General features: G+C 49.6%; 1 protein-coding gene across 5 annotated transcripts in view; it reads left to right on the forward strand.

Moving 5' to 3' along the window:
* FANCD2 (FA complementation group D2) overlaps positions 1 to 23,714 on the forward strand; it is a 2,923,540-nt gene that overhangs the window by 1,489,858 nt on the left and 1,409,968 nt on the right. The gene's annotated exons all lie outside the window — the stretch shown is intronic.

Raw genomic sequence — 23,714 nt, forward strand, 5'->3', positions numbered from 1 at the left:
TAGTTAGTTGAGTAAAATAAAAAAGCACCAAAGTCACGCAAATGGGAATTAAGGTCCAAAATTTGAATAGGGTTTGTTCCAAGAGTATTCTGTAGGTAAATGAATAACAATTAGTCCATGATGGTCGCCAATGTGTGCGCCCATGGCGCAGGCATGACAGAGTGCCTCAGTGATATTATTTGAGGTAACTGCCTGTTGTGACTGTACAACTGAGTGTAATATGTAGTCAAGATGACATTTATTGTGAGTTGGGATCTCCACGGGGCCCTGCATTCGTCATGGAGTATGGTAGTCAAGGGTATAGTGTGTTTTCTCTTGCAGAGCCTTGCTAATACTCTACCAGGTTTGTCCCCCTCAGCCTGTGACCGGGCTGTACTTGTGGCGTAATCAAACTTGGAGAGCCTTTCCAGTGCTTCAAGACAGCGGGTTCAGGTCTCTGCTAGTTCTCAGTAGACCGCAGGTCTGTGTGCTGGGCATCCTGAGTTCGAATTTCATCCTCCACAGCTTCTAGGTCTTCTCGTAGTTTCTGGTGTATGCTGCCAGCACCTGCTATCACCTCGCCCCTGGTCACCACTTTCATTGTTTCCCAAATAGTGCCCCATTCTTTAACACTTCCAATATTATGTTCTAAGAAGTCAGTCAGGGAGTCCTGGAGCGTCTTTCTCAAGGCAGGGTCGGTTAGAGCTCCCACCGGCATACACCAAGACGGGATAAGGGGACCTTTGGGCTTGTGGCGTTCCATTCAATCACCAAAGGTGAGTGGTCGGATATGGAGCGGCCCAGGTATTCCGCGTTGCATATCTCGGTCATCTGTCCCGACCCAGCAAAGAATTAAATCAATTAGATTGTGCAATTCATGGGGAGATGAGTAACAGAAATAGCCTCTAGTGTCAGGGTGTAATTCTCTTCAGACTTCCACCAGCTCCAGGTCAGTTATTGCTGCGTTTAAAGCGATAGTGGCTGGGGGTGGGCCCATTGCAGCGTCCCTTATACAGTTAAAGTCTCCACCTCATAGGAAGAAGCCCTCGCGTCTTGACGCAGCAGAGCTGCTTATAGCACACACATGAGATGGGATGTTATGGCTTGGGAAATACAAATTCACGATGCACATTTCTCTGTGTTCGAGATAGCCTCGCAAGATTATATACCGTCCCTCCCTGTCCCTCTCCATGTCTAGTAGTTGGAATGGTAGTGAAACATCTATCCAGGTGAGCACCCTCTAGCAAACTTGGAGTATGAGGCCCCATATCCTGCCCCGCCCCAGCGATTCAGAATCGCTTCCTGTTCGTCTTCCAGGATATTCGTTTGCGCTCCAGGAAGGATTTCACTCTGTTTCTATAGGGATGTCCCCATCCCCCTCACTTTCCAGGTTAGTATTCTAATTGGGGCCATAGGTAGACAAAATGTGAAACTTCACCAGCAAGAATCTCACTTTCCGCAACCCAGGGCGTCATTCCCTTCTTGTACCACAAAGACTCCGGCAGTGCTTGTCTGCCAGTGTTGTGGTGGGCTGCACATTCCGCACGAGTACAGGTGAGTCTTGTGTACCCATTCCGAACCCCCACACCCCATTGTCACAACACCTTAAAGAGCCATAGTGCACGGCGTAAACTAAGGAAAGATAGCAGTAATAACAGAACTGTGGAACATTTCCCAGCAGAAGCATATTGCTTAGGTATTCCGGTACTGCCAAGGCCAGAATCGGCCATTGAGTACCCGGTTGGGGGAGCCAGCAACCGGCCGGTTCCCAGTGTCAACTTGGGATGGGCAGATAAGAGTAGCGGTGGGAGACAGGGCTTTTCGCTCCCACTGAACTAAACAATATGGTTGAAGCGGTTTCAGTTACAATTATAGCCGACAGTATGATTGCCCTATGAGTTGTGTGGTGCCCAAGTTCAGGACATGTCATAGTGTTACCTTAAACCTCACCAGAACAATAAGGCTTTACCAGGGCATCGAAGTGACTCTGGGCTTAGTGAAGGTGTTTGGGGCCAGGTGTTCGTTCAGGTGTCAGTGTAGTTCTTGTTAGCCAGGTTATGTTCCATCCACATAGTGGCTGCATCAGGACTTTCAAGAAAATCTGTTTTATTGTTGTAGATGTTCTCCAGCATGAGGTCTGGCATGGATTCACATGCTCATGAATATTCCCCGTCGTCAGGCTGGGAATCCTCGGTAATGAAAAAATCAGTTTCAGTTTCGTTTCTGAACTGTCTTTCTACTATTAACCAATCACTGGTCTCTGGGTCATACTGCCCCCAACCAATGACTGCCCTCTACCTAAGCCCCTCCTCTGACAGCCATCTTCAGATTTTTACCGCACGTTCAAGTGTTGAGAGCTCTCAGGCTGTAGCTCTCGGGCTTTAACTGTGCATTGCGTTTTTCAAAGACTTTACTCTTATTTTTTTCGGTCAATTTGAACCTCAAGCTCCACTGATTCTTCTTCCAAGGGGGACCCGTTTCGGAAATTTCTGCGCCCCTCAAGGGCGGATTTTCATCGAATTACACTTATTGGAGGATTTCGGAAGACCTTCGAGGCCTTCCCCCATTTGGACATGGCCCAGGACAAGGGAGATTCGACACCTACTGGATCCAAACTGTTTAGGAACTGCCCAGGATGTAGACTGCAGAACGTCTTTAAGGAGGACGAGCATTCACGGTGCCTCTACTGCCTACATGCCGACAAGTTGCACGCGGACGAGGACTGTGCGTTCTGCAAGAACATGTCCGTCCGGACCATGAAGGACCGTCGTACATGACTCGCCAACTAGCTTGAGGCTAAGAGCCCAGCAGCAGGTGAGAAGAAGTCCGAGCGGTCTTCTAAGACCTTTGAGGGCACTCTGGTGACGGGGGCCCAACAAAAGGCAAAGCACTGCGAGTCCGTGGGCACCGGGAGCGGCCTTGGTTCAGCCTACTCGGCTGCCAGGCAGGGCGCGATATCACCGACGCCATCATCCATTAGCCAACGCTCTGGCTCGGTGAAAAGGAAGTCGGAGAACCCAGGTAAGCTTCGGGAAAAGCCCCGGTCGATCCCGACGGAGAAAGCCAAGGGAGGGGACGAGGCGGTGACCCTCCCCCTAAGGTGAAGGCCTCAGACGTGCCCATGGTCGTGAAGGCCCTGATTCACCTGGCTAAGGCCTCGATTGAAGGAGTCTTGGCGGCCCTGGCGAAGCCGACAGAGGCTACCCCAGTGGAGACAACCTCCGGGCCTAGAGTTTCCCTGCCACCCCAGAAGGGAACCATCTTTCCAGCCAATCAAGAAGACCCCCGTGAAACCCCGGGTCGAGAAAGAGGGGGGGGCACGGTAGCCCTAACGGACTCAGATACCTCATCTGAGGATGAGCTGGCTGGTGTCAAAGCTATCCTGGACAAGAAGTTCGAGGAGGTCAGGACCTACAAGAAGGGTCCCGATGAGACTGACGTAGAGAGCGACAAGGAGCCGCGGGCCGTGGAGGAAACTGAGGACCCCACGCCCCAGCCGACGCTCCCGTCACAACCGATGCCTACACCACAGGACAACTCAGGAGCAATCTTGATGGCTTTGCAGACCCTGTGTACGGAGATAAGGACAAGGTTGCCCTTACCCCCAGCGGACAATCCATCAGCGGATTTCGTCAGATGGGCCACAGCGTTTGCCGGCGCGGTTGGCTCAGGGCCACCGACTTCCGTCAGGACGTGCAGACTAGGGTTCTGGAAATGCCCTTCGACGGAAACAACCTGTTTGGGAAAGCAGTGGACGAGAGTCTGCAAGCCATCAATGCAGACACCGAGATGGCCCGTGCTTTGGGCACTCCATCGACGACGGCTGTCCTTTCAGACCTCCGGAGGCAAATCCCAAGGTGCCTCCAAAGGATTCAGCTGCAGTTCATCGTCGTACCGACAAGCTGCCCGTTCCTCTTCGCAGGAAGCTTACAGAGGCCGCAGCAAGGCCGGTGGATACCGTCGTCATGGCCAAGGAGCCCAGGGTGGCAAGGCCTCAGCGAAACAGGACTGAACCGGCCGTGACATCAGGCCCCCACCTGAGCACCCCGGTGGGAGGCCAGCTGGCGAAGTTAGTCAGCGTGTGGGAGTCCATCTCCACCGACCGTTGGGTGCTGGATGCCCTGGCCCATGGGCACACTCTGGGGTTCCAAAGGAAGTGCTCCCGTTTCCCACCTGTGGCCAGGAAAGAAAACCATGTTCCACAGCTGCTTCTGGAGGTACGAGCCATGCTGAGAAAGGGCGCGATAGAACTCGTCCCAAAGAGGCTCTGGGGCTCCGGAGTATACTTGCGCTACTTCCTCCTCCAAAAGAAGACTGGCGGCCCATCCTGGGCCTCGACGCCTCAACAAATACATCAAAGCACAGAAGTTCGGGATGGTTACCCTTCAACACGTGCTGGGACAACTGAAGGAAGGCTACTTTCTATCGTCGCTGGACTTGGAGGATGCTTACTTTCACATCCCCATACACAAAGGACATTGAAAGTTCCTACGGTTCGTGGTCCAAGAGCGGCATACCAGTTCAAGGCCCTGCCCTTCGGGTTGAAGTCGACTGCAAGGGTCTTTACCAAGTGCCTGGCACCGGTAGCAGCGCGGCTGCGCCTGCAGGGGATCCACGTAAACCCCTGCCTGGACGATTGGCTCATCCGAGCAAAGTCAAGAGAACTCGCTGTTGACCACGCAGCGAAGACCATCTGCCTGCTCACGGAACTGGGATTCGCGATCAACTTTGCGAAGTCCCACTTGGTCGCAGGACGCCCTGTGCCTGGTAGCCAGACTCGACACAGTGGCACGGTTGGCCTCACCGTCAGAGGAAAGGACGAGGGCCATCCTAGGCAAGGTGCAGCAGCTGTTGACCATGGAAGTGACCAGGATGAGGTCCATCAAGTCCCTGCTTGGCATGATGTCATCTTGCATCTACCTCGTGCGTCTGTGCAGGTTGCAGATGCAGCCACTGCAGGAGTTCCTCGACGCCCGTTGGATGCAAGAGGTGGGAAGCTTCAAAGACAAGATCCCACTCAACGAGACTTTCCGTCAAGTGATCCGGTGGTGAGGCATCCGTGTGCATCTAGCGGCGGGCATGAACTTCCAGACCCCAGCGCACCAGGAAACTGTGACGACGGACGCCTCCCTGGAGGGATAGGGAGCACACACCAGAGATCTCCACGCAAGAGGCCTTTGGCTACCAGAGGAGACACTCTTGCACATAAACATCCTGGAGCTCCGGTCCGTGTTCTGGGCCCTCAGGTCCTTCCTTCTGTCCCTCAAAGGCAAAGTGGTAGGAGTCTTCACCGACAACACCACCACAATGTTATACATCCGGAAACAGGGAGGTACCAGATCCCCAGCCCTATCCAAGGAAGCGCAGGATCTGTGGCACTGGGCTGTCGCCCAGGGGATGTTCCTGGTACCCTTTCATCTGGCAGGAATGAAAAACACTGTCGCCGACTCACTCAGCAGGGAGCTGTGCTCTTGCCACGAGTGGGAACTTTGGCAGGATCAAGTGAATCTCCTATTCCGACGGTGGGGCAATCCCCAGATCGATCTGTTTGCGACGGGGACGAACGCCAAGTGCCAGAGGTTTGCCAGCAGGTTTCCCCAGCCGGGGGCATGGCAGATGCCTTCTCCTTCCCCTGGGACGGCCTGTTCCTGTATGCATTCCCATCGTTGCCTTTACTTCTGCGACTCATTAGTCAACTCAGACGATCCCGGTGCAGGATGATCCTCGTCGCACCGGCGTGGCCGAGGCAGATATGGTTCCCGGACCTTCTTTACATGTCAGCGTCTCCCCCAGTCAAACTGCAGACGGACGCGGGTCTTCACCAGCGAAGGAGGCGCCATCCTACATCACAAACCAGGATCTCTGAACCTGCAGGCCTGGCTCCTGCAACACTAGTAGTTTGGAGGCTATGACATCCCGGCGGACTGCAAGGAGGTTCTTGCAAAGGCCAGATATTCCTCAACTCTTAAGTGATAGCATAAGTGGAAGAGGTTCTCTGTCTGGTGCCGTGCACAGAAGATCAACCCTCTACGGATCACAGCCCCTCAAGTGCTGCCGTACTTGCTGTTGCTGGCCAAGGCTGGACTGGCACATGCCTCCATCAAAATCCATCTGGTGGCTATCTCCCGCTACACCAGAACTCTGGGGCGGTCTTCGCAGTGGTCTCATCGCCTGGTGAAGGAGTTTACGAAGGGACTGTTCCGCTCGTTCCTACCAGTGAAGCTCTGGCCCCGGCGTGGGAGCTCAATGTGGAGCTGACCAGGCTCATGGGTCCGCCATTCAAGCTCTTGCATTCGGCACCACTGAAGTTCCTATCGTGGAAAACTGCATTTCTTGTGGCCATCACCTCTGCACGACGAGTGGGAGAGATCCAGGCCCTCTCCTGTAAGCCTCCATATCTGACATTCCAGGAGACGAGGGTAGTGATGAGGAAGCACCCCGCCTTCTTTCCCAAGGTGCCGTCGGACTTCCATCTCAACGAGCCCTTGGTGTTACCTGTTTTGTTCCCGTCTCTTTCGTCGCCGGCTGAGAGGACTTTGCACTCGCTGGATGTCGCTAGAGTGCTGAAGTTCTGCATGGACCTCACAAAGAGCTTTCGGAAGACATCACAGCTGTTTGTGAACTTTGGACCTGTGAACCAAGAGAAGGCCCTCTCGAAGGCTTCCAATTCCAGATGGCTCTCCGGCTGCATCATGCACTGTCACCGGTTGGCAAACCGACCGTTGCCCGGCCGTCCGAGAGCCCATTCAACCAGAGTGATCACTGCTACTACAGCGTTCCTCTCGGGTGTTCCCCTGCTGGACATCTGCAGGGCTGCTACGTTGAGGTCGACGCACACTTTCACGAGATTCTACTGCGTCGACCAGGATTCCAGGCAGGAGTCCAGAGTCGGCCAGGCAGTGCTGCGCAACCTGTTCGCTTGAAGGTGAGCCTGGTGAGAAGGTAGGATATGCTTAATGTTGAGTTGTTGTAATGCTTAATGTTGAGCCTTGCCACCTCCCGTGGTTGTGCATGTGTGTACTGCTATGTATTCATGAGTATGTGGATCCATGCCAGACCCCTTGCTGGAGAAGGAACAAGTTACTTACCTGAAACTGTTGTTCTCCAGCATGGGTCTGGCATGGACTGTAGGTGTATATTCAGGGTACATTGTGATCCTGGAGCTGTCCCTTTGTATGTCTCTGGAGTATTTGAGGATAACTTCCCTGTCACGGAAATAAAAAATCCTGGCTATTATCGGCCTTGGGTGGGATCCGGGCATGGTCCTTTTTTGAAGTGAGCGATGAGCTCATAACACGGTGAAACCCTGCGAGAGGTTGCCAGGTCCGATTTCTTGCTGCAACATATTCTCAATTTAGGTCGTGGGGTCTGGTCCCTCAGCTCCCTCTGGAATGCACACCATGCAAATATTGTTTCACCGGGATCTGCCCTCTGCGTATTCAGCATGTGATTCTAATGCATTGTTACTTATTTCAAGTGCCTTGACACGTGCCACTGTGTCTTTGATGGAGTCAATCGACTCTTTCAGCCCCAGTTCGACAGTTGTGACCCTCTCAGGCAGTTGCCTGACATCTTGACGAGGGATTTGGACGTCGACCTTGATCTGGTCAATTCTGGTTTCAAGGGATGATCTCAGAGCGTCAGCCGCAGTGAGAACTTGGTCCTCATGGGGTTTTGTGCTTGGGCGAGTGGCCCGGTTTGCGTGCCATCCTCACACTGGCTGGCCTCACGTTGTTTCATTTGGCCGGCAAGTGAGTCAATGATCGATTGTTCGCCCTTGTTTTTTGTTGGTGTCATTCCAAGGTGCCGAGGCAGGGACAGGCACCACACAATCGAGGTGTCTGAGGGTGATATGTGCCTGTGGGCCTTCAATTCCCGCGTCTGGCTTTGACTTTTATTCATGCATTTATACAGGATTAGTTGCCAGCGAGTCTGGGAGGGCTGTTCGTCCGTTGTTTCCCCACTTCAGAGTTGGGCCTCTGGGTCTACGACATTGGGTGCAGTCAGCATGTGGATGCAAATGAGTTAACAGGCACACAGAGGGAGTTAGACAGATGTGTGGCCCCCAAGTTTGCAGGGCCTGAAGGGTCTAGGGGTGGCTCCTAGTAGCTTTAGGGTGCAGGCAAGTAATTGTAGGGTACTACCTATGCCACCCGGAAGCCAGTGAGCAACAAGAGTCGGCACGAGAGCGGGGCTGGAGAGGACTACAATGATGAGGTGATTAGGCAGTAGTCGTTGATGTTATGTTATATTAAAGGTACTCCTATAGCGCACCGTCACCACCGGAATTGGTCCCCAGGTGCTCTGGCGGAACTGTAACAGGATAGGGTTAGTCGGGAGGAGGGGGGTAGGAGAGTGCGAGAAGTGGTGTGCTATTGGCAGCTTCAGCTCGGTATACACCGAGTGCTGAGCTTTGGTGCAAGTATCGGATCGGGCGAGGCCTCGTGTGCTGTAAGTGCTGTCTATGTGTTGTTGATACGGTGTAGTAAAGTGCGTGCGGATTGCTGGGAGAGAAATGGTTGTGTGAGTTTTGTATGGGTTGAGTATGCAGAAAATTGAGGGTTGGGTTATTGGGGTCTGTATCCTGGTTCAGGTATTTCTGGTTCTGTTTGACATGTATCCCTGTGGGTGGGGTTGTTGCTGTTTCCTTAAGGATCCTCTCGCTGTGGTGGTGCTGCACGTATCCAGCTGTATCATAGAGAGTCTTGTATGGGGTGGTAGGTGTGTCTGAACCATTTCTTCGGGTGCGGAACTGGGTTGGTACTATGGATTCTCTTGTTATCTAATGTGACACTGGTCAGTTGAAGCTTTGAATGGTTCAGGGTAGAATACTGTTGATGAGGCATCCTAGTGCGTCCGTCTTGGTCAGCCTGTGTATTCCGTCGTCGGTCTCCTCCTATTTTGACTATCTTTCAGTTAGTTCTTGGTTTCCGTGGGGTGACTTCCTTAGGGCTATTGTTTAGTTGTAGTTTGTGTGTGATGGCGCATTGTGCTTCCCGCTGTATCTTGATGAGCATTGTGTAAAGTGGGTGCTTATTCTGTTTCTCACACTCTGGATTGGAGCTAATGGTACGGGGTTTCCTATTCCCTAGCCGTCTGCTGTGGTTAGGTCTGTTGGGAATGGTTATAGTTTAGGGTCAGGGTCCTATTGATGAGTTGTCCTGGTGTTTCTGTCTTCGTCTTGCTATGTATTCCGTCTTTGGTCCTATTACCACTGTCTCTCGGTTAGCCGTTTGGTATGTCCTGTGATTTTTCCTTAGGGTTTTTCTATAGATTGCTTTGTGTGGATCAAGGTGCGACTCTCCGTTTATCGCTGTTTTAGTTGTGAGCGTGCCCCTGTGGCCGGTCTTTGTAGTAATGATGTGAAGAGCCAAGTTTTGAATTATTTCCTGAATAGTAAGTTGTTTCTTGTGTTACGTTTGTGCTTTGGAAGGTCGTTCCAGGTTTTTGGCACTTGGTGAAAGAAGAAAGATCCTCAGAGTTTTCTTTTGTTGTAGGGTTTCGGTTCCACACGTATGTCAATGCTTGATCTGAGCGTTCTTGTTGGTTGATGTATACGCAGTTTGTCTCTCAGGAACTCATTGCCACTGCTCTATGCGTGATACACATATGTGTGATGCACATTGTTTTGAATTTTATTTGTTTTTATTGGTGACCAATGTAGTGTTTTCAGCGCTGGCGTAGTGTTCTCTTCGTGGTAGTTTGAGCAGCAGTCTGCCTGCCGCATTTTGTATGCGTTGTGGTTTTTTAAAAAGTCGTTCAGGCATACCTAAGTAATGGCTTTTGGCGTAGTCTACTCTGGACATGACGAGGGCGATGATGGTGGTTTTATTGGCGAATGATAGGAACGGTAGGATCCTTTTTGCCGCTCGCAGGAGGAAGAAGCATTTCTTGAGAAGAGCGTTTACTTGTGAGTCTAGCATCAGATTGCTGTCCATCAGGACCCCCAGGTTTTTTACAATCGGCGAGGGTGCAGGGGTTGTCCAGAGTTCCCTTGGCCAAGGGATGAAGTGGTTTTCTCCTCTATTTTTTGTGACGATTATTATTTCTGTTTTGCCTGGGTTGATTTTGAGGCAGTTGGAGTTTATTCAGATGAATACATTGCTGAGGCAGTTTTCTAGCGTTGTGTTTATTTCCAAGTTGTCTTGTATTTTGAAGATTATTTGTGTATCGTCTGCGTAGTAGTAGCAGGCGAGGCCGTGACTTTTGATGATTCTTATAAGTAGATATAGGTAGATGTTGAATAGTAGCAGGGAGAAGGATGATCCTTGTAGTACTCCACAGGTGGAATCTCTCGGGCTGGATCTCAAGGGTTTCATCCATACAGTTACTGTTCCGTTTGTTAGGAAAGATTTGATCCATAGTAGGGCGGTGTCTTTTATTCCAAGTCCTTCTAATTTCGTTATGAGGGTGTCGTGATTAACTGTTTCAAATTATGCTTGTAGGTCTAGGAGTATCAAGGCAGTGCTGTTGTCCAAGTCTGCGTTCATTGTTAAGTCGTCCCATATTATGTTGTGTGGGTAGCCACACCAAAGTGTGCAGCTCAATGAGGCAAGTGGTTGTTTTATATTAAATCAAGTGGGGGCTGCGCAGTGTTATCCTGATGTGCTCAATGTGATAATATCTCGCCACCCGTATGTGTGGGAAGTGAGGAGCAGGTGTTGAGATGAGCCGCCGCCTCGTTGTTCCTTTCGCTGACTGAAGTGTTCCAGTGGGGGAAGGGCATTCCCCTAGCAGCTCGCCCATCTGGTTCCAAGTGAAGGTTGGGTGGTTGCCCCGCTGTCTGGTTTGGGCACCCCTGTTGCTGGGGGTGCCCACACCACAGGGAAGGCAGTAAGGATCAGTAGATCTTTGTGGTGGGCTGCCAAGGCCAGAGAGTGCCCGCTGTTGAATTTATGTGGGCGGCCCACTCCGCTATCTGTTGCTCCACAGGGTGGCACATTTGTAGTCTCAGTTTGGTGGCTTGAGTGGGGTTTGGGCAGTCTGTCCTAGTGTGCTCAGTGCTGGTAGAATCCCCTGTCCGCAAGTGTGTAGAAGGGATGAGGTGAAGGTTAATAGGAGCCGTCGCTCCGCAGGTGCGTGCAGACGTTCCCTTGCCCTCTCAGATGTTTACAGTGTGGGAAGGGCACCTCCCCCAGCCCGTTCACCTGTTATCACTGCAGGTGGGAGTTTGGTGGTTCTTCCGCACCTCTGTCCGGGTTCCTCTGCAGCAGCGAGCGAGGGTAAGGCCATTTAGTGGGCGGCGAGGACCCAGAGGCTCATGGGTCCGATGCAGCCGCTATTTTGGTTAACGGGAGTCTCGGGTCACTTGTCAAGGTTCTGCGGGTTGCTGAGTCCAATTTGTGTCAGAAAAACACTGATTCGGTAGGTGCCGCGTTCCCTTTGCTGTAAATGCGGCCAGCTGCAAAAATAACACGGCTATTATCACCACTGCAAGGATCGTTTTAGGATCTCAGCAGGAGCATCGAAAAGACCAGACCTCACTGCATGTGCTCGGGCCACGCCCCCTCCTGGAGTTTGATATATCTTTATCATTGGTGAGGCACCACCACTCCTGGCGTCTCCCTGCATAGTAGGCTCTTTCTCTGAGCCCTTGGCGCAATATGTAATCTTGACTCATAGTACTTTTCAAAGTCTTTCCTTAAGTGATTCCCCCACTCTTCAATAGTTAATTTTGGTAACTTCTTCCATTCTTCACGGGATACTCTTTCCAGTTTTCTCAAAGCCTCATCCTTATTATCTCCACTCACTTTCCTTGGAGATGAGCACATAAGCGTTTTCCATGTCCCAACATCAATATCGTAGTTTTCACAAGTTCCTTCAGTTAAGATATGTTCCCCTCGTGGCCCTCCCCCTTCTTGATTCCACCCTGGTACCTTTGTTCGTTGTGGGTGGTGTTTTGGTGTTTATAGCTCGCACAGGTCTGCTTGATTTGTTCCTCATCTCCCTGCTCTGGGCATTGCAACTGCCCCCACTCTCGGCGTGTCTGTAGGTTGTTGTGCTCAGAGAATGCTTGCTAATGGGAGCTTTCAGTTCTCCCACTTCCACTGGTGTCTGCGTAGTTAGACAGGCCCCAGGCCCACCACAGTGGTTGAGTGGTCTAGCCACCATGTCAGACGGTCTTCCAAGCTCCATCCTGACAGCAGCTTTTCCACTGTTTGGGTTGCCGGTTCTCTGGCGCCTTGCTCTGGCTTTCTCTACTTCTCGGATTGGCGCTGGTTCCGTGACTCCTCTGCTCTGCACTTTGAGGGCTTACCTGTGTATGGCGTGCTCTCCTCCTCTTGGATCCACTCCTCCTTCTTACATACAAGTTTGCTCTTAAAGGGATATTCCCTTTTCCTTCAGGTGTCATGGTTGATCCAGCATTGCATGGAACCATGCAAAAGGAGGGCACGTTATTCATTACTGGAGGCCGTCCCATATATGCAGATAAGGTGACTTGCATAGAGAGTTCCTTGTGGGAATGATGGCCCTTGTTCCCTGAGGGGGGAGTCACTCGCAATGAGGTCCCACTTGCCAAGACCCTTAGCGAGGGTCTTGCGGAGCGGGCTCACCTCTCTAGCCTGAAAGATGGTGGCTCCCCTGGGGAGAAGGGGCTGTTAGGGAGAATTCTTATTCAATGGCTAATTTCCCTTACCTAGTGCGTCCCCCAGCAGCTTTGCTGGAGTTCTGGAGTTAATCTTTCCACTTGGTAAGAGTGTACCTCTTTTTTTTCCTCACTCTTACCCATGTTTTTCCATGTATATTTCATCTGTTTTTGTGATTGTGGACTCTGGAGTACACCACTTCAGTAGCCCCCTTCTTTTGTGTGTTACACAGCACCTTCAGTGCAGTGACACAGGGTTGGTTGTCTTCTAGACTTCCCACCGACTCCATTTCTGAGGCTGACTACTGTCCCCCAGAAAAGAGTAAAGTTGCCAATTACTTTACTTAGTCATTTAACCACAGATCCAGTACACCCCATCTTGCATGGAGTACTGGAAAGGGTTAATCCTTAGCCCTTTTTGTCTGTACCTCCTAGAGCATTGTTTTGTTCTTTTAACATTTAGACGTGGCTGGTGGCAGTGCTATCTAACCTAACTTTTCTACCGCGATTATACTATGTAAACGTGGTACTGTTTTAGGCTATTGTATTAGCTTCAAACTTAAACCCACTTGACCAAATACTTTTTCTTTTGGCTCCGGTTGGGTTTATTCGCCATTTCTTTTTAGTAAAGTCCTTCTTGTGTTTTACTTTGTGCGGCAAACCAGGTTTGCTTTCTTTGTTCACTGTCTTATGGCGGGCTTCCCGGTGAAGCCCTGATGCAGTCCTAAGCTAGCTACCCTTCGACGACCAAAGAAGATCCAGTCCGGAGTCTTTTTCCCTTGAGCCTGGTGGGGATAACTAGCTCATCTTCTACAGCCAAAGGATCCTCTTCTTGGTGGAAATCTCTGCACACTGCTGTAGTGGTCCGGATAGCCATCTGAAGAGCCTCTCCTGTTTTTAAGGAGCACACCTTTTATTCACCGTCCCTGTTGCTGGCTTCATCCCTGTGTGGTGCAGACCCCTCCAGACGTCCTCCTTCGTACCGAAGCTCCAAGAACCGTGGGTCTGCAGAAAAATATCAGGAACTGCCGTGGCACCAACTTCTTCATTGAATAAGGTACTGTGTTCTGCTTGAGGAATTAGGGTGAATCCCTTTTCTTCATCTCCAAGGCTTGCCCTTGTCTTCCCTCCTTCTTATAACTTTTGCTTCCTCTGTTGACAATATCTAAGTACTCCTGGCTACGTTGAATCGTGAACTATCCGACTGTGTGATCCTCGACAACAGGAACCCGGTTCCACTTGACACTGGCTCTGGCCTATTGACGCTTGAATTAACATTGAGGATCATTTCTTGCCGCGGATACGCGTTTCTTTAGTAAGACCGAACTATCATTACTGTCAACAATTGATCTCACGTGTATTCCCGGTAACGTCTTTTGTTTCACAACACCGGTCCGCTAAAACACAGGGTACTTACCTTGAAGTTATACCGTACAAAGTGAATTGGTTAGCTGTAGTATATTTTACGTATGGTTTTTAATTAATAGAAGTGTTGTGTTTATAACAAATGGTTTTAAAATAAATGTACTTATATTTTTTACCTGAAACCTTGAGTCAGTGTTTACTTGAGTCACAGTAATTGTGGTGCCTTTGTGCAATCTCTGCTACTGTTCATATACTCTTGAGATAAGCCTGGCTGCTCCGCTACTGCTACCACTTTAACATAGTAGTACAGGCTTGTACCAAAGGTAAAACTTGTATTGCCACCTGTAGTCTTAATTGTGTGTAGTGGTCCCTAAGGGCACTGCACAGGATTCTGCCTAACACTGGTGTACAGCGGTGAAGATTTGGAAGTAGAGTGATTACACTTAGAGTGCTGCTGTTGCTTGGGTTCAACTAACCACAAGGCTAACACCACTAATTCTATCTAACTGAGAAATCATGTCAAATATGGAAAACTACACTGAAGAGGGTCTCTTGAACTACACTGCTGAGGTTTTGAGAGATGTGTAGGGAGAGGAGTCTCTCTGGTAAAGGAAATAAATCTGAATTGATTGCAAAGTTAATGGGAAAACAAAGTCTGGAGAGTGGGTCAGAAGGGCCTACCCCTCCAGCAAATGTGGATACTGATGTTTCTGATTCTGTGAGTGTTACATTAGAAGAAGTAGATGAGTCCTTGTTAGGAAACCCTACAACTCCTTTGCCTGCTCAGAAAGCACAACCTCTGTCCAGAGGGACCCACACAGGTCCTACACTTACTCCTGAGTTTATTGCACTTGAGAAAATGAGACTTGAATTGGAAGTGAAATGTATTAATGCACAAACTGCCATGACACATCGAGTTAAGGCTCAGAGAAATGGAGCTGAATCATGAACTAGATATGAAGAAATTGTCTGTAGAAAATGCTTCTCTCCCAGAGTCTTCTAGGTCTTCCAGCCCTAAGAGACCCTGTATGCCAAAGGAAATGATTGATATGTATGAGACTAAACTTGATATTTTGGATTGGTTAGCAATGTTGAAGTACAATCATGGGATTCAAGGTATCTCAGGGAATCAGCTGATTCCCTGGCTTGTCTCTAGGCTTCCCCCTGTTGCTAGTGATGCTGTAATGGAGTTGGGGGAGGAGGATAAACAGGATTATGAGTGTGTGAAACTAGCATTAATAGCTAGATTTGGGAAGACCCCTTCCAGTATCTTAAGAGATTTAGAACCCTCAACAAGCATGATGGTACCTCTTGGGCTAACTGGGTGTGTGAATGTTTGAAAAACCTAGATGGTTGGGTTAAGGGTTACAAAGTGAACACTTTTGAAGGTTTGAGGAATCTTGTAATGTTTGAGTCTATTTTTGATGTCTGCTCCCCTGAGCTCAGACAGCACTTGGCTGATTCAACGGAGATAGATCTTAAGAAGCTAGCTAAGGCTGCTGACTTGTGGGTTGCCAACAGGGCTACTCACAAGGATTCTGGGGAACTCAGAAAAAGGATGAGGGAAAGCAGCCAAAGAAAGACGACAAAGATAATTCCAATAATTCCAATCCAAAAGAGGGCCTCAAACATAACCAGGCTAAGCCACAAGGGAAACCGAATCAGGCTAGTGTACCACCTGGTCCCAAACCAGATGGAGGTCAGAACAAACCCCCATTCAAGAGAGCATTTGGAAAATGCTTTGTTTGTGGGTTGCCTGACCATGTGAAAGGGGATCCCAGATGTAAGGATAAACCTTCAGTGGTCCACACTGCCTCGTTAGCCTTCTCCCAGGTGGATGAAGTACCTATGGCCAGTGAAAACTTTCAGTTACTAGCTTATGAGCCCATGAGAGTCTCAGCTGGTGTTTCTTTAGTGCCCTTGGATCTTTGGGAACAACAGAACTTAGATGTCTATAACTCCATCCCAGATAATACTAAAGAGTATTACAAAGATAGTGTTCTTGTGAGTGGTCAGGAAACCCCTGCCATCAGAGACACTGGAGCCAGCATAACTGTGGTTGATGAATGTTTTTTCAAGGTGGAGGATGTTGCTATCGCACCCAAACACCTAACTAAGTTAGCTGGAGGCCCTGTGCAAATGGTTCCCAGTTACCAGCTCTCATCCAGTGTAATGACATGACTGTCAGAATACCTGTAAGTGTGCAGAATAACGTACCTGGGGGGGGGGTCCTGCTGGGTAATGACCTTAAAACTCTTGGAGTTGTGTCTAGTACCCCCAGGCCCACCAGCAGAAGGAAGCAGGAGCTCACAAGGTCTGCAAGGGAGAGAACTTTGAGAGGCTCTCCTGGGGACATGATAGAGGAAACTATCACCCCAAGTCCACAGGACTTACTTACTGCTATTGCAGGTCAGAAAGAGACAAAGGGGAAACCCAAGTCTGCCAGCAAGAAACCAGCAAGCACTCCTGTGCCCAGAAGGACATCTGCAAGGCTGCCCAAGGTCACATCTGTGACCCCTCCACCAGCTGAAGCTGAGCGTGAGGTTGAACCCTGTATGGTTTAGCTAGATACTGAAGAATCAGATCTAGAAGAAGATCTTACTCTGGTAGGAGATCTTGACCCTGTTGACCATCCTGAGCTTCAGTCCTTACTGGCAGAAGGTGGGCCCAATAGGGTAGATTTCAGCAAGGGACAAAGAGAGTGTCATACCTTGGAAGGTCTTCGCCTACAGGCAGCTTCTCAGCTCAATGGGACTGAGCCTGGGAAGTATAGGTTGCACTGGGAAGATGGCCTCTTCTACAGTGAACCGACTGAGTCAACCCCTGGCGACTGCAAAACACTTGTAGTACCTCTAGTGAACCGACTCCAGTTTCTGCAGTTAGCCAACGAGATACATTTGGCTGGTCACTTAAGTTTTAAGAAGACCAAGGAAAGGCTCTCTCTTTACTTCTACTGGCCTAAAATGGGCTCAGAAGTAGACAAATTCTGCAGGAGCTGCCACGCTTGCCAAACCTCTGGCAAGAGTGGAGCCAAGAATGTGGCACCCTTGGTGCATCTCCCAGTGCTGGGAGTTTGAGAGGGTTGGGATTGACATTGTTGGTCCTCTTGACCCTCCCACATCTTCAGGCAACAGGTTTATCCTGGTTGTAGTGGACCATGCCACTAGATTTCCTGAAGCCATACCTTTGAGGACTGTTACGGCTCCGGCTGTGGCTAAGGCCCTACTTGGTATTTATACCAGAGTAGGTTTTCCTAAGGAGGTGATCTCTGACAGGGGATCAAATTTTATGTCCCACTACATGCAAGCCATGTGGAAAACCTGTGGAGTCACCTAAAAGTTCTCAACGGCCTACCATCCCCAAACCAACGAGTTGGTGAAGAGGTTTAACAGAACTATGAAGAGCATGATAGGTGCTTTAGAAGAACCCCTTAAGAGAAAGTGGGACCTTCTATTGCCATGCCTTCTCTTTGCATATAGAGAAGTCCCTCAGGAGGGAGTAGGATTCCGTCCCTTCGAACTTCTTTATGGCCATCCAGTCAGAGGTCCAGTGGCCCTGATTAAGGAGGGGTTGGAGAGTGCTCCTTCCCCCAAACCAGTCAGAGTGACTGACTATGTGATAGGTCTCCGGAGGAGAATTTCACACATGATGGCAGAGGCAAGCGATAACTTGAAGGCTGGTCAAGCTCTGGTCAAACATTGGCATGACCCGAAGGCTAACATGTTTGAGTTTACTCAAGACCAGCTTGTTCTTGTTATGGTCTCCACAAGGCAGAGGGCCTTGCAGGACAAATGGATAAAGGAGCCTTCAAAGTTGTGGGTAAACTTGGTGAGGTGAACTATCTGGTGGACGTAGGCAATCCTAAGGAGGCTCCCAGAGTCTTTCACACCAACTGTTTGAAGGCTTATGTCTCTAGATCTGACATAGGAGCTTTGCTTCTAGCTTCAGCTCAGGAAGAGGAGGAGCGTGATCCTCTGCCTGACCTCCTCAGAGGCTTACCTTTAGATGAGCAAGTGGAAGGAGTTAATCTCTCTTCCAATCTCACATCTGACCAGCAGGATGAATGCAAGTTACTGTTAAATCCGTTTGCCTCCCTGTTCTCACTTTCACCAGGCTTGACTCCTTGGGGCCTGCATGATATACTCACTGGTGACTGTGTGACTGTCAATAGCAGGGGGTACAGAATGTCAGACAATGTAAGAACCCATATAAGGAATGAAGTCAACAAGATGCTTGATCACGGGATTATAGAACCCTCTACTAGCCCATGGTCTAGCCCAGTTGTGCTTGTACCAAAAGCAGGATCCAAGGAGTTGAGATTCTGCGTGGACTATAGAGCTCTAAATGCAGTCACAAAGACTGATGCCCATCCTTTACCTCGGACAGATGAGCTGGTGGACAAACTTGGTGCAGCCAAGTACCTCAGCACATTTGCCCTAACGTCAGGCTGTTGGCAAATAGCCCTGACAGACCATGCCAAGGAGAAAACTGCATTCTCCCCCAGCTGGCCTCTGCCAATGCAAGGTAATGCCTTTTGTACTAAAGAATGCAACTGCTACATTTCAGAGGATGGTCAATCAAGTTCTGAATAGGATGGAGGACTTCTGCATGGCATACTTGGATGACATTGCAGTGTTCAGCCCTACATGGAAAGAACATATTGAACACCTAGGCTATGTATTGCAAGCTCTGGAACAGGCTCATCTGACCATAAAGGCAAGCAAATGTCAAATTGAACAGAGTACAGTGGTCTACCTTGGACATGAGGTAGGAGGAGGAGAAATAAGGTCATTGCCTAGCAAACTACAAGCTGTACAAAACTGGGCCACCCCTACTACTCAAACCCAAGTGAGAGCCTTCTTAGGTCTCACTGGGTACTACAGGAACTTCATAGAGAACTATGGGACCATAGCTTCTCCCTTGAATGTCATCTCCTCTCCCAAAGTTTCCTAAAAAAGGTCAGGTGGAATGAGGAGTGCAATCAAGCCTTTGAAGGTCTGAAGAAAGTCCTTTGTCAATCTCCAGTCCTAAGAGCTCCTGACTATCACCAACCCTTCATTGTACAAACTGATGCTTCTAATGTAGGTATAGGTGCAGTCCTTAGTCAACTGGATGAGAAAGGTAGGGAACACCCCATTTGTTTCATCAGCAGGAAGTTAATGGATCCTGAGACAAGGTGGGCAACAATAGAACGTGAATATTTTGCTATTGTGTGGTCACTGAAGAGGTTTAGGCCATGCTTGTATGGATCTACCTTAATCTTTCAGCCTGACCACCAACCCTTGAGATGGCTGATGCAAATTAAAGGGGAAAACCCAAAGTTACTCAGATGGTCAATCTGCCTGCAAGGATTTGATTTTTCCATTGAGCACAGAGCAGGAAGTCGCCACCAAAATGCTGATGGTCTCTCTAGGATGTTTGTAACAGACTAGAGGTATGAGAACCATCCAGGAGTGGATTAAATCCTCCTGTCCCTTATTTTGGGGATGGGGGGCGAGTGTTAGGGAGAATTCTCATTCAATGGCTAATTTCCCTTACCTAGTGAGTCCCTCAGCAGCTTTGCTGGAGTTAATTTTTCCACTTGGTAAGAGTGTACCTCTTTTTTTTCCCACTCTTACCCGTGTTTTGCCATGTGTATTTCATCTGTTTTTGTGATTGTGGCTCTGGAGTACACCACTTCAGTAGCCCCCTTCTTTTGTGTGTTACACAGCACCTTGAGTGCAGTGACACAGGGTTGTCTTTTAGACTTCCCACCGACTCCATTTCTGAGGCTGACTACTGTCCCCCAGAAAAGGGTAAAGTTGCCATTAACTTTACTTAGTCATTTAACCACAGATCCAGTACACCCCATCTTACATGGAGTACTGGAAAGGGTTAATCCTTAGCCCTTTTTATCTGTACCTCCTAGAGCATTGTTTCGCTCTTTTAACATTTAGACTTGACTGGTGGCAGTGGTATCTACCCTAACTTTTCTACTGCGATTATACTATATAAACATGGTACTGTTTTAGGCTATTTGTCACGCTTACCAGGAGACCGGGGTTCACGGTTCGCGCTCCCCCTCCCTGGCGCCTCTACCCGCGCTTCCGCGTTTGGGGAGGCGCCGGGGGGAGAGCTCCAGGGACAGGGGCGGCAGCTCCGCGGCGCTTGCATCGGGGACCGCGATTACGGTCCCGCGCATGCGACGTGGGGGCGGCCGCCGAGGCTTGGAGCAGCTTGCTGCTCAAGCCTCATTCTGGGGCCGCCGGCGCCTGGCAACCATCAGGCTTGCGCTCCAGGCCTCGCAGGCGCCGGCGGCCCATAAAGGGAGAGACGCGGTCGGGAGCAGATCGCGTCTCAACGCGTTCTGTTCCGGATCGTGTCCTCGCCTTCTCCCGCTCAACTAGTTAGTGCTTACCTTGTTCCCTGCTCCTCCTGACCCTACCTCTCGCCTACTGCCGGACTTGCCTCCTTTGGCCAGGTTCCTTCCTGGGATTATTCTCTGGTCCTGCTTCATTCCCTCCTGGTTCCCCTCCTTGTCAGCCCTGGTTCTCTGCCTGCATCCTTCCTCCCTTCTTTTGGCCTGGCCAATTCCCTAAGTTTTCTCCTGTGCCATTTTGGATTCCCAACCTCCCAGCTCCCATTGCCAGCTACGGGTGTGGCCTCCCACACCTTTGGACACTACTTCTCAGCACCCATTGCCAGCTACGGGTGTGGCCTCCCACACCTTCGGACTCTTACTCTTCTGCACCCATCGCCAGCTACTGGAGTGGCCTCCCACACCTTCGGACTCTTACTCTTCTGCACCCATCGCCAGCTACGGGTGTGGCCTCCCACACCTTCGGACTCTTACTCTTCTGCACCCATCACCAGCTACTGGTGTGGCCTCCCACACCTTTGGACTCTACTTCTCAGCACCCATTGCCAGCTACGGGTGTGGCCTCCCACACCTTCGGACTCTTACTCTTCTGCACCCATCGCCAGCTACTGGTGTGGCCTCCCACACCTTTGGACTCTACTTCTCAGCATCCAGTGCCTGCTACAAGTGTGGCCTCCCACACCTTTGGACTCTCAACCCCTCTTCAAGGATTCCCTCCAACCACTTCTTCTGTCAACGCGGTGCAGAACTGCCATCTCTAGAACCTGGTTGTGGCATTGGGAATCGGTCCATCTTTCACCCAGTTCCCACTCAGGGTGGAGGAGAGGCTGGTTGCTTGTGTCACCAAGTCTTCTTGTCAGTCTGGCTGCCCCGTCGAGACCATCCAGAAATACAGGTACGCAGCATTCCCGTGATTCTCACCTTAACACTATTATATTAGCCTCGAACTTAAACCCGCTTGACCAAATACTTTTTCTTTTGGCTCCAGTCGGGTTTATTCGCCATTTCTTTTTGTTAAAGTCCTTCTTGTGTTTTACTTTGCGCGGCAAACCAGGTTTGCCTTCTTTGTTCACTGTCTTTTGGCAGGCTTCTGCCAAGAAGCCCTCCTCTAGGCGCCTGGGTGTCTAGGTGGCTGAATGTGAGGGAGGGGTGTAGTCACCCCCTGAACAGGGTATCCTAGGGAAACCCAAGTCGCACTTTGCCATGGTTGGCTGAGGTGGTTGTCCGAGCCGGACAAACCCCCCTGCTGCGTGATTGACAGCCAGGCTGTGTGTAGGGGGGAGTTTCGCATAAAAGGCAGGTCTCCTGTGCTAGAAGTCAGAGTCGCCACTGGAACTAAAAGGAACCGAAGAGAAGCTGAGAAGAAGTCGGCTGCTGCAACTATCCCGTCCCAGTGAAGCCCTGCTGCAGTCCTCTGCTATCTACCCTTCGATGACCAGAGAAGATCCAGTCCGGAGTCGTCTTCGCTTGAGCCTGGTGGGGATAACCAGCTCATCTTCTACAGCCAGAGGATCCTCTTCTTGGTCAAAATCGCTGCACACTGCTTTAGTGCTCCGGATAGCCATCTGAAGATCCTCTCCTGTTTTTAAGGAGCGCACCTTTTATTCACCGTCACTGCTGCCGGCTTCACCCCTGTGTGGTGCAGACCCTTCCAGCCGTCCTCCTTCGTACTGAAGCTCCAGAAACCGTGGATCTGCAGGAAACTACCAGGAACATCTGCCGTGGCACCAGCTTCTTCATTGAATAAGGTACTGTGTTCTGCTTGAGGAATTAGGGTGAATCCCTTTTCTTCATCTCCAAGGCTTGCCCTTGTCTTCCCTCCTTCTTATAACTTTTGCTTCCTCTGTTGACAATATCTAAGTACTGGCTATGTTGAATCGTGAACTATCCGACTGTGTGACCCTCGACAACAGGAACCCCGTTCCACTTGACATTGGCTCCGGCCTATTGACTCTTGAATTTCTGTCTAAGAGTGTTCTCTGGTTCTGTCTGCCTTGACAAAAGTATTGCCTATGATTTTTGCCCCCAACTCTCTCTGGGTATCTCAGGTGCTAAGTGTGTTTTTGCCCCAGTAACATTTCTTGCCGCGGATACGCGTTTCTTTATTAAGACTGAACTGTCATTACTGTCAAAAAGTGATTGCAAGTGTATTCCCGGTAACGTCTTTTGTTTCACAACACCGGTCCCCTAAAACACAGGGTACTTGCCTTGAAATTATACCGTACAAAGTGAATTGGTTAGTTGTAGTATATTTTACGTGTGGTTGTGAATAAATAGAAGTGTCGTGTTTATAACAAATGGTTTGAAAATAAATGTACTTCTATTTTTTACCTGAAACCTTGAGTCAGTGAGATAAGCCTGGCTGCTCCGCTACTGCTACCACTTTAACATAGTAGTACAGGCTTGTACCAAAGGTAAAACTTGTATTGCCACCTGTAGTCTTAATTATGTGTAGTGGTCCCTAAGGACACTGCACAGGATTCTGCCTAACAGGGCAAATACTCTTGATTCGTCACACTTACCAGTAACTTAGCTGAATATCTCTCTGGAACATTTCACCAACACAAGAACTCTTCCCACATCAGACCCTTTTCCTAATAAGTTGTTTTGTGACTTTTGGGCAGCAGGCCCCTCATATCATAGGAATTGGACTTCTAAATATAGGGTATTATCCTTGTGACTTGGTTCCGTTCTACTGCATCACTACCTAGCTTCTTTTTGTTGAATTATGTATTGTATGCACTCTTAAGAACCTAAAGGTGACTGTACATATGTTTTATAATTGAGTGTTGTGTAACGTTATCACCTGCTTGTTTCATTTCCGTGTGTGTTTTGGGCCTAGAATAAATATAGTATTTCTGCACTTTCCTGTCTAAATGTATTTATTGTGTGCTGCAAAGTGTGTACTCATTGTGGGCCGCTGACCCCGCTCACTCTCCTGGGAATATCCTTGACTGCTCTCCTTTGCTGCCGTGATTGGGTTTTGGCTAACCTTTCAGAGTTACCCTGTTCAGTATAACTGGGGTGGACTCCTAAAATCTGTCCACCAGGCAAGATTTTAGAAATCAATTTTAACAACGGCATCTTTAGTGAACCGCACAGGTTTTTGGTAGTGCAACTTGACCATAACGTCTCCTCAACAAAGTTTTTTTTGTAGTGAATTTTACAGGTTTTTGGAAGGGGAACTTAATCATGACAGTGTGTCAATGAAGGTGTTGTGTGGAATATACACTGTGATGTTGTGATTTTGGGAGATATGTAGTATAATCTACATACTTGATATACATTTAACATAGAACATACAGAACCCCCTCCCTATTGATAATGGAAAGGTACGGACTGAGCGCCTGTTTGCGGACGGGGCGGGCAGGATCAACATTACCCAAAGATGGGGGTAGGGGGATATCCGAAAATGTACTATTGTCT

This window comes from Ambystoma mexicanum, chromosome 2p, assembly GCF_040938575.1.
Source record: "Ambystoma mexicanum isolate Mex_15411 chromosome 2p, UKY_AmexF1_1, whole genome shotgun sequence".
NCBI classification, from domain to species: Eukaryota; Metazoa; Chordata; class Amphibia; order Caudata; family Ambystomatidae; genus Ambystoma; species Ambystoma mexicanum.